This window comes from Cebus imitator, unplaced genomic scaffold, assembly GCF_001604975.1.
Source record: "Cebus imitator isolate Cc_AM_T3 unplaced genomic scaffold, Cebus_imitator-1.0 Scaffold80, whole genome shotgun sequence".
NCBI classification, from domain to species: Eukaryota; Metazoa; Chordata; class Mammalia; order Primates; family Cebidae; genus Cebus; species Cebus imitator.
In genome coordinates, this window is record NW_016107395.1 from 1,264,883 (window position 1) to 1,276,304 (window position 11,422).

At 38.8% G+C, this 11,422-nt stretch overlaps 1 protein-coding gene across 1 annotated transcript in view; it reads right to left on the bottom strand.

The window, feature by feature from the left end:
• OXCT1 (3-oxoacid CoA-transferase 1) overlaps positions 1 to 11,422 on the bottom strand; it is a 139,810-nt gene that overhangs the window by 14,311 nt on the left and 114,077 nt on the right. The window lies entirely within an intron of this gene.

The following is an 11,422-nucleotide window of genomic DNA, read 5'->3' on the forward strand; positions in this document are numbered from 1 at the left end:
CTTCTATGTTTCTGTACATTTTCTTCTTATATCCACTTTTAAAATATTATGTTTACCATGCTATTTCTTGATTAATCAATTGTAGATAGTATTTAGACTGATTTCCTATTGTGGCAGAGGAGGACTTAAGAAAAATTAAAAGTGGAAAAAATGTCTTCCATTGACTTCCCCCTCCAGCCCTTCCTCCCACTTACAATGTAGAACTGTCCTCTGAGGCACGTTTGAGGAACATAGTTGAAACATTGGCTCTGAGGATCTAATCTTTAGTTCATTTTCTTCTGTTTATGACTAAGCTACTTTTTAAGAGTCAAGCACTAGGAGCAAAATAGCTGTCTTTCTTGGGGCTGACAGCTACTGTAACAAATTCTAGATCTTCTCCAAAAATGACAAAATGCTTCTATTGCTTTCTTTTGGATCTAATGCACCACATGTGACACCACCATCATCTTTAGCCATCTCAATGTTTTACCTGCTTAAAATCGCACCTACTGTCTAGTTTATATCTCTTCCAAAATTGGTGTCAGACCAACTACATAGGCAGAGGCAATGAATTTCAGATAGGTGGGCTTCATTAAGATTTTATCCCTTGTGATAAGCTGACAACTCAGCAATGCACTAGTAATGAAAAGGCTTTAGTGTACTTAAGCCAGTGTAAGGCATAAAAGACATTCAGTAGTTTTTGAATAAATGCATGCAAGAATGAATGGGAAGAGAAAAGGAAGTCTATTGGGGATCTTGGACAGATTAAAAAAAAACTATTACCTTAGTTTAGTCAAAACTGGTGCTAAATATATAGGAATGAAGTAGATAGACATAACATCTTTTAAAACAATTCATAAGTTTCTGGATCTTACTGTATAAGAAAATTTACAGTTGCAGAAATAAAGCCCCATTTTCACTTCACTTCTAATTATTTTTCTTTTAAGATTTCAAATTCTGCACATGACACAGAAGCTAAATTAAACAGCTGAAATTAATGATGAATATTCAAACTTCTACAGTTGTCAGGTCTCCTTACATTTAATATAACTCTAGGTATGTCACAACGAATGCTGGGCCTGACTTCAAACAAAGTGAACTATCTGCCAGCCCCTTGCAGAAGAACATTTTCTGCAAGGAGCTGTTACTTGGTTCTCATTATCTGAGCAAGATCTACATCGGGCGTGAAAGCAGTCACTTGGATTTTAATGAACAACCAACTTCATTTTAGGAGGAATCAAGGATTTCAACTGACAGAATTGGCTGTGTCCTACCAACAGAGACCCTTTTCTAGACCATTCTCTGCATACACACTGGAGCATAGTGGTTAAATGTGGGACCAGAGCCAAAGGACCTGTGTGTAAAACCTGGCCATCCCCTACACTGTCTCTGTAAGGGCCACATGCCCATGCTTCCCCATCCACCCTACCTCACAAGATTTGTGTAAGGCCTAAATGAAATGCAAGGGTCCCGCACTTAGTGCTCAATGGATGTTAGCTGGTAATGTTTTTATACAATCCATAATTAGCATTTCTCTAACCTGCCAGGAAATTAAATTCCTATAAGAAGTCTGACACAGGATTATGTAGAAAATGGCCTAAATACAATTCCTGAGACATACAAAACTAGTGAAAACACAATACAAATATGAGGGCAAACCATATGGCTCGCCTAAGAAACTGGCATTAAATGTATTCCTGCAGTTAGAACAATGGAGCTAGATGATTCCGTTCACATTTATAGTGCCAAGACATAACACAGATCCAGGAAAAAGAAAATGAGATGCAGAAAGATTTTAAAATGTCACAATTTCAATATTCAATAAAAGGTTAGCTATGAAACCAAAATATGACTAGCTCCCACATTAGCAGTCTATTCTAACCATGCTGGGCTGAGCCCTACAGTGTGCTATGGCAGCTGCATATATTAGTGACTCACAAAGGAGGAGCAAGTGTTGAGTTTTTAGCATTTAAAAATAAATCCTAATAAAGGAATGCATTATGTTGTACCAGTGAAAAGCACTCTATTAGGAGTCCAAAGACCAGGTTTGTAGTCTTAATTCTGCCATTTAACAGTTTTTTTGGTTCCTTAAATTCTTTGCGCCATAGTTCTCTCTTACCTTTTACCTTATCCTCCTTACTTGAACATTGTAGGAATCAAATGAAATGCTCTGAAACTGCAATAAACTAGGATGGGTTGAATCTATGTGCAAATATCCAGAGTTACTCATATCTCCTTCATGTTTATATTGTGTTTCTTTCCTTCCCCATGAAGAATTGTCAGAAAAGGCAGAGGAATAGATACAAAGCATAGCATTTAAAATGCTCTTATCCCAGCACTTTGGGAGGCTGAGGTGGGAGAATCACTTGAGGCCAGCAGTTCTAGACCACCCCAGGCAACATAGCAAGACCCCATTTCTACAAAAATTTTAAAAGTTAGCCAGGTGTGGCAATGTGTGCCTGTACCTCCAGCTACTCAGGAGGCCAAGGTAGGGGGATTGCTTGGGCCCAGGAATTCAAGGTTGTAATAAGCTATGATCATGCCACTGCACTCCAGCTTGTACAACAGAGAGACCTGGTCACAAACAAATAAACAACTTTGACTAGTCCTGAGGCTCCTGACTTCTCCTGCAGCACTTACAGGCCTTGAGCAATACATAGGATAATTCACCATTTTCCAGTGACTAAACACTCTAGTACTTTCTATTGCTTGCTTCATGGTGATCTCTTTGATTCTTCAGACATCTGAATAAAATCCTGGGCCTAAGTTCTGCAGAATTAAACAACTCTAGTTAAATAGTAATAAATCCCTTTGCTATCATAACAATAAGTTTCATGTTATCACAATGAACTTAATCCCAACTTTATCACAACAGAATGATTTCTTGCATTTCATGTTAACACATTTTACCTGAAATCTTTAAGATTGTGCTTTATACAAAACCTCATTTTACACTCATCTTTTCTATTAAGTGCTTGTTAAATGTGGCTGCAACACACGCATGCGCGCGTGCGCGCACACACACACGCGCATGCACACATTTTTTCTCTCAGGGACTTTCTTTGGCAAAGCCATAATAATCATATACACAGAAGGTAAGTTCTGGGATTTGCTGTTCCTAAAAAGATCAAGACTTTCAGCCTTTGTTCATGCTGCCTGTTACCTGGAACACATATCACCACATACCCCGTCACCCCAGATTCAAACAGCAACACGCTTCCTATTCAGGACTTGGCTCAGACACCATCTTCCCTAGGAAAACCTTCATCCAGCATCCTCATCTGGTGCTGCAGTCCCGTGTCCCATGGGGTCCCCAGTCAGTGGCCCTCTTGGGTATTCTTGTGATTCCTCCTTCCTTCACATGTCGTAATTGTTGACCTCTTGCCACCACCCCCACTAGATGCTGAGCTCATTAAGCTAAGACTATTTTTCTTCGTATGTACAGTCATGAGTAGAACATTAGGCAAACCACAGTGATCAATAAAGGCTGAATTTCTAATTCAAGGAACTCCAGAAGGGAGCTATAAAATGCCATGTGACTAATGTCTGTGGACCACTAGAGGCTGCTTTATAGTTCTAAGATATGTACTTGTACTTTCCTAGCGTCTCCAAACTCACTAGAAGCAGCACAGGTAGAAGAAGCACATGATGGGGCTTATAAGACTTTAGGAAGACAGATAAAGGTGTGGTAAAAGGAAGGAGCAAAGACACTTCAGGACTGTAGCACAAAACATACAAATGTGAAAGTAAAGAGAGAAACAGTGAATTAGTTATTTTACCTCTTCCACCTGCTCCTGTTTAAAGCTTAAAGGCACTTGCTATAATTTGCTGAAAAGAAGGACTACAACGCCTGAATGTGACGAGAGAATATTAAATACTCTGTCTGGTGGAAAAAGGAAGCCAATGGCAGGTCTCTCTTTGGGCTTGCCAAAATACCGTGGATGAAGCCTGATTATCAACACCTTTGCTCCTTCCTTCCCCCACCTAATCCCAATGCTTAAATCAAGCATTCCACATATATACACTCTACAGACTTAATACTAGAAAATGCTGTATTACAAAATACATGACTGTCACGTCACTACAGCTGATGTGGCTGGATTTTTTTGTAACACAAAAGATACATGCTTGAGGGTATGGATATCCCATTCTCCATGGTGTGATTATTTCCCACTGCATGGCTGTATCATAATATCTCCTGTACCCCATAAATATATTCACCTATTATGTGCCCACAAAAACTTTAAAAAATTAATTTTTTTAAATAGAAAAGAATGGGATTTGATAAATAGAAATCCAGGTACACAGAATAAAAGGACAGAATAAGATTACTCACACTGTGTTTGTCCTCACGGGATATGATTGACCTCTATACAGCACCTGTATAGGGTTTTCAACAATTCATATAGAACTTCAGTGGAGAGACTCAGCTAACTTAGAAGCCGAGAACATTTGCTATTACAAATGATACATGGAGGTAATATATAGAGGCAATAAAAGTTTCTGGTTACAGGGATATTCTCAAGGGAAAGACTAGCCAAATGAAACAGTTGATACAGCAAGTCACTTCCCTGAAAACAGTCTTCAGGGTTTTGAGATCTTTGAATAGAAGGTCCATTTTCTTATACACTATATCATAACAATCATTATCACAGACAAACTTATTTTTTCTAAGATCCTATGATCTCTCACCTCCAGATGGTAGAGTACAGAAGTCAGCAGTAATTACTTTATCTTGTCTTTTCATTCATGAAGTGTTGTGGTACCTTAGAAAGCCTCTGTTAGCTTTCATTTTCCTTTCTCTTTTAGAAAATGTGGATACTTGTGCACATAAATGCAAAGTTATAGAATTTAAAGTGATAAGCTTAATTAAATTCTGTGAGACATTTTAAAGAGCTTTATTAGTTATTGGACTGTGTTCTGCTTTTTTCTCCCATATTATAACTTTTTTGCAGGCATTTCTATCATAAAGAAGAAATAAAAAGGCAAAAGCATGTAAGGATTGATATTGTTTAAAGGTGACATTTTTTTCCCCAAACAGAACCTGGCTACTATATATCCTAATTAAAGCTAGGAAAGAATTATAAGCTTTTGTAAATGGGAAAAAAGTTAAGCCAGCTGAAACTTATTAATTATGAATTCTCCTAACAAAAGAATACTTTTATTTTGAGATACTTTTCAATGTTGCTGAAAATTATCTGAAGAATGTCTTCCAAAAAAGAGTTTTCCTTAAAAAGCCTTCATATTTGTTGGTTTTTGGTAATATATTTCATCCAAAATAAACAGGATTAATAAACTCTATTTACCTTTTATAATTCTTCTCCACAAAAAGTGAAGTCAAGATAAGATAGCTTTCAAATCTCTATGAGACCTGCACTATCAGACACAAATTAAAGGCTAAAATGAAAGGATACTTGACTATAATTTGAATCAAGGAAAAGAAAAAACAGCAGGCAAAGATAAATATAAAAGGTTGCCTAAACAGGAACATAGGTACACAGAAAGGTACATACATAAATATAACACTTCCTTTACGAGATTATAAACACAGTTGCATAAAACAATTATAAATATGTTCTGATGGGCAGATGATTACAAAGATAGCTACAGTTTATATGACAAAGGCAGCACAAGCCAGGAGAGAGTGAGGGAAGCTATATAGGAGTATACTTTTTAATGCTAATAAGATTAAGGTAATCCAAAATAAAAAACCATTCTTCACAAGGTTTATTCTCAATTTCATAACAACTATTTTTTATCCCTTCCGAATCCAGACCTCCTGCTGTAATAAAAAATATCTAAACTTGTTTTAGAAATAGAGGTCTCATTTTGTCTCCAAAATAAGAAACCAAGCTTTGTTTGTTGCCAGTAAATGGTAACAATAACTGAATTCCTTTGCTTTTGTGCTCTGAAAGTTATACTCAGGAACATGTTTCCAGTACATGATATTGAGAACAAAACAGATTCTTCATGTTGTTAGTGGTAATGGTGCTTGCCAGCAGAAAAGCTTAACAAAAGAAAAAGGAAGCCCAGAGGCAGAATGCATGGACTCTAGGCTTGCTTTTTCTTTTTATTTTATCGGACTACTTAACCTCTATGAAATTTTGTCTCTAGAAAGAAAATATCAAGACCAATCTCATGAGAGTGTTATAATGATAAAATGGAGACAGAAGCATGTAACAACTTGGAAAGGTTAGAAGTCCTTTCTATATGTTCAAGGTGGATTATTTGAAAAATTAATTCAACAAGTATGTATTGAGCCGTGATGTATATAAGGCTCTATTCTACTTGATGCTTATAACAGAGCACCTGTCTTCAAGCAGTTTGCATTCTGCTAAAGAAGGGGGGATGAAGGATTATCCAAAGAGGGAAGACTTCTGTTGTATATAATAAGGTAGTTAGAGAAAGCTTCTCTGGTATTTTGAGTCTGAGTGAAGTGAGGGAGTGAACCATGTGGATAGCTGGGGAAAAGCATTCTAGGCATAAAGAATAACAAATGCAAAGGTCTCAAGGCAAGATGATACTTAAAATATTCCAGAAACTTTCAGCAAGTGAGTAGGGGTGAAGTTAAGTGGGTGACAGAGGTAACAGATTCAGAGAGGTAGTTGGGTGGCAAAGCAGGTGGAGTCAATAAACCATGGAAGTTTTGGAGACAATAGTAAGGACTCTGGACTTGAATTTAAGTGAGATGAGAAGCCATTGAAGGTTTCTGAGCTAATGAAGTAACACGATCCCATTTACATTTTGGAAAACAAAAATCACTCTGGCCACTGTATGTGTTTAAGGGTGAGTGTATTTTTTCCCACGCAAACCTTTTTTCCTTTGTTCTCTGACAAGAGGGACCTAATTGTTTTTTATTGCATTTTAGGTTTTGGGGTATATATGAAGAACATGCAAGATTGTTGCATAGTTACACACATGGCAGTGTGATTTGCTGCCTTCCTCCCCTTCACCTATATCTGGCATTTCTCCCCATGCTCTCTCTCCCCAACTCCCTACCCTCTGCTGTCCCTTCCTTATTTCCCCCCAACAGACCCCAGTGTGTGATGCTCCCCTCCCTGTGTCCATGTGTTCTCATTGTTCAACACCCGCCTATGAGTGAGAACATATGGTGTTTGCTTTTCTGTTCTTGTGTCAGTTTGCTGAGAACGATGGTTTCCAGGTTTATCCATGTCCCTACAAAGGACACAAACTCATCTTAACATGCACCATCTTCCCACACACCACTGTCTATTCTCTTATTTCCTGCACCACTTAGTCCCTGTCAAGCTGCTCTATCCCTCAGATCTCCTGCAAATACTCTGTACATCCCGTGGGAAGCCTCTTTGTTGCTCCCCAACAACAGAACTGGGAATCAGGTGCTGGACTCTGCAGGCTCTGCTTTGCTCTGCTTTGCTCGCCTTTCATCTTATGTACTGATTTACATGACTCTATCCCCATAAGACTGAGCTGCCTGAAGGACCACATCTCTTTTATTTCCTCAGAGTCTATAATAATACGTTGCACATAGTAGGTCCTCAGTAAATATTTTATGTCTGCATAAACAAGTAAATTAACACACTCATAAGGTAATTTTACCAAAATTCAAAACAAAACATCAAAGAATATTCCTTTGGTCATTCATAATGTCTAGAAGCAGAAGGCACTAAACCAGCACATTCATAAAACATTAGCTCATTCATCTGTGATTTTACAGAGGTAGGGATAAGCCAAATAAAAAAAGGAATGGGGACTGAATATAGAAACACCTAAGAACAGGAAACGCTATGATGCCTTTCTGTAGATCTTAGCAGACCTTAAGTTCTGGGGGCAAGGATGAGGTAGGCTGCTGGGGAGCCAATCGCAAAGGCAGATGGGCTAAGGAGAACCAAGCAGTGTTGCCTATGTTTAAGGATTTTAAATAGCAACAACTCCATCCAGCTTTAGTTTTAGACTAGTGAGTCTGGCAGCGTGTGCTTGATTACCAGGAGGGAGGGGCAGTCAGCAGTCAGGGACCTTTGGAATGTTGCAACAGTGATCTATGCAGATGTAAAGGGGGCCTTAACAGGGATAAACAGAGTAGAAATATATAGTGGGGAGCAGACTGCAAGAGTCATGTGAATGCAATATTTATAGTGCTTGGTGTACGGAGGTATAGGGTCAGAGAGGGACCATGGATGCCCTGCCAAATGAGAGCTGGGAGATCATCACTTCTCTAATTGGGCCAAATAAGCAGAAGAACATATTTAGGGGGAATGATGATTAAGTTGGCAAAATTTGTTGCAGCTGAGGTGGCTGTAGAACAACCAGGTGGAGTTGTCTAATAGGAAGTTAGAAATATAGTTCTAGGGCTCATCAGAAGACTCTGGTGTGGAAAAATGATTAAGGAGCCACTGAGTGAAAAAATAGCAGTTGGTACCAAAGATTTAGATGGCACCTGAGAAGGCTGCAGAGCAGAGGACATTATAAAGAGTTCTGTGGGGAACCCATAAAGGAAGGAAAGGAAGGAATGGGGAATCTATGGATGCAAGTTGGTGGAAGCAGCTCTACAACCCACAGCACATGGTTTACAGGTTTGTGCCCAAGGCTGCTGCTGCAGTCAAGGCCTTTATCAGACAGAGGGGGCACAGGAAATCTAATGTGATTGGCTTTAACGTTAAAGACATACCTGAGAAATCACACACATCATACATACTCAAATCCCACTGACCCAAACTTGGTAGCATGGATGTATTTATGCACAGAAAGGCTAGGAAATGTAGCCAGTCACTGGGTTTATCTGTTGCCCAGATAAAACAGGGAGGAGTTTAATGCAAAAAGGAATGGAGATAGGTACTAGAAGATATAATTAGATTTTTGGAATATTTTCCTTTAAATACGTTGCTGATATTAGTCTCACCTAAGCAGAGGGAGCATTGTCCAGGGAAAATGAAAAAAAAAAAAAAAAAAAAAAAAAACCTGAAGCTTTCTGAAAGGGCAGATGCGGTTGGGCTGCTGATGCAGAGGTAGCTTTGTGAGGACGTGGCATGGTGCCGCATGAACACAGGCTGCACCACACTGAATCCAACTCCAGCTCTGTCACTTTCCTGGATAAGCTTCTTAATACCCATATCCCAACCATACTTTGGGGGGGGTGGTCAATGAGATTACCATGGCAGTGCCAAGCACAGCACCTCCACCTGGTAAGGACTCAGATTGTTACTCCTTTCCTTTCTTCCCATTTTTAGAGCGCAGAAGATAAGACATACCTAGAAATGAAAAAGAAGCTTAAGAAGAAAGTGGCTGGACACCAAAAAAACTTTGCCTACTTCAAAACTTTGCCTGGAACCCTAATGTCTAGGCTTACATGAAAATCAAGTAACCATGCCAGTCTGACCCGTGCACCTGACATACGCTGCAGAGGTAGACTGAGGGCGGGTGTTACTCCAGAGCAGCACCAGCCAGGTCTCAGGTTTTAGAAGCTGCTGGATTTGAACTAAAGGCAGCAACTGGTTGTAAAGGTTTCCTTTGTCTTATTAAAACAATAATGAAAAAACATATTTTTACAAGGTCAGGCAATGCTGTATTTATAAACAACCTGTAACTGTAACCCCACAGATAAGGAAAAATGTAGCCCCACCCAAAAACAAGTTAATAGCTCATCCACTTAAAAAAAAAAAAAAAAAAAAAATAGCAGCATAAGAATACAAGACTGTATTTCTCGGGTTTTAATCCTTCTTTGAAAACTTTACTTCCATGTCTTATAAAACTCAAGAGATTAGTTCTCCAGGCTGTACACTTAATCATAAGACAGCAGAAGTTACCTGGTATGTCTAAAAGAACAGATCATTAACTGGAAAGGTTACCAGGAGTGAAAAACCTCTCTTCCCTCTTTTCCAGCTCTTCTCAACTTTTAACAAGAGTAAAAGACGCAAAAAAGAAATAGCAGGTTCCAGCCAGGTGCAGTGGCTCACGCCTTTAATCCCAGCAGTTTGGGAGGCCTAGGCTGGTGGATTACGAGGTCAGGAGATTGAAACCATTCTGGTCAACAAGGTGAAAACCTGTCTCTACTAAAAATACAAAAATTAGCTGGGCGTGGTGGTGCCCACCTGTAATCCCAGCTACTCAGGAGGCTGAGGCAGGAGAATCGCTTGAACCAGGGAGTTGGAGGTTGCAGTGGGCCGAGATTGCACCACAGCATTCTAGCCTGGAGACAGAGTGAGACTCCATCTCAGAGAGAAAAAAAAAAAAAGAAATAAAAGAATTACTTGTGTTCCCTTGAGCTGGGCCGGTAACAATGAGTCCAGGTGCGCAAAACAGTAGCAGGTACATATTTGAGGGCCACAAGCAAAATGTGGAGGTGGTAAGAGAAACTGTTCATGAGTTTTCAAAGGTTAACTATTAAGTGTGAATAAATCATTACTATTATTTTAATCAGAAGTACATTTTCTATTATGTTGTTCAAATGAAGCTATCTATGGAAAAATACCTGATTCCAATGCTGTTCTAAAACTCAATGCTAATTTCCCCACTGAGAGAAGAAAAGAGGTAAAAAATATGATTTTGCTTCTGTGGAAAGCTTTAATAAGATATTTCTAGTCTGAAGTTGGTGGCACCATTTATGTCCCTCTATCAGAAATTCCAGCTGAGGAGAAAGAAAGGACTGGGGGCAGGGGGAAGAATTTGCAAAATACAGACTTAATGTTTTGAAAATGAGTACACAAAAATAAACTAAAATAAGTTGGACATTGGTGCCTTTGTGTGTCAACATTAAGGTAACAACAAAAGGAAAGTCTGAAAGAGTTTTTTCCAAATAGACATTATGTTCCAGAAAAGACTTAGATTTAATCTGCATGGTTGGAATCTTCTTGCCTGTGAAATGAAGTATTTTGGATGCTTTGCAAGCCATTCTCTGAAGTCACCTGTGCTAGTTCCATTTCTATTGTTCCATATTTATGCACCACGGCTCATCTCCCACTATTTACTAAAAAATTTATGATAGCCCACATTTGTAGCTGTTCTCACAACAAATCATTTTGTGGCATACATTTCTCTGCAACCGAACTTCCCCAGGGGAAGCAGGTGAGATGAGAATCTTCTGGTTTCATGCTTTTACATAGTGCTGAATCACTAAATAAAAAGAAGGTAAATGACTGCCATTTCCACTCAGATTAGTAGGTCTCAAGGTGAGAAGGGGTAGATTTTATTTTAAAACTGAGATTGATAAAGAATAAAGGAAAATGAAGAGAAGGCAAAGAAGGTAAAGAAAGCACTCAATATCAACTTTTCAAATCAGCAGAAGGCAATGGACTCAGGTTCGGAAAGCAATTAAGCTCAGTTCGTTCAAAGACACTGAGTCAGGAACAAGGAAGAAAGTTACACTGATAGTTCCTTTGTGAGACAACTGAGGCTTTGGAATCAGAGACGACAGGTCTAATGAGATCTTTACTTCTTTTTTTTTTTTTTTTTTTTTTTTTTTTTTTTT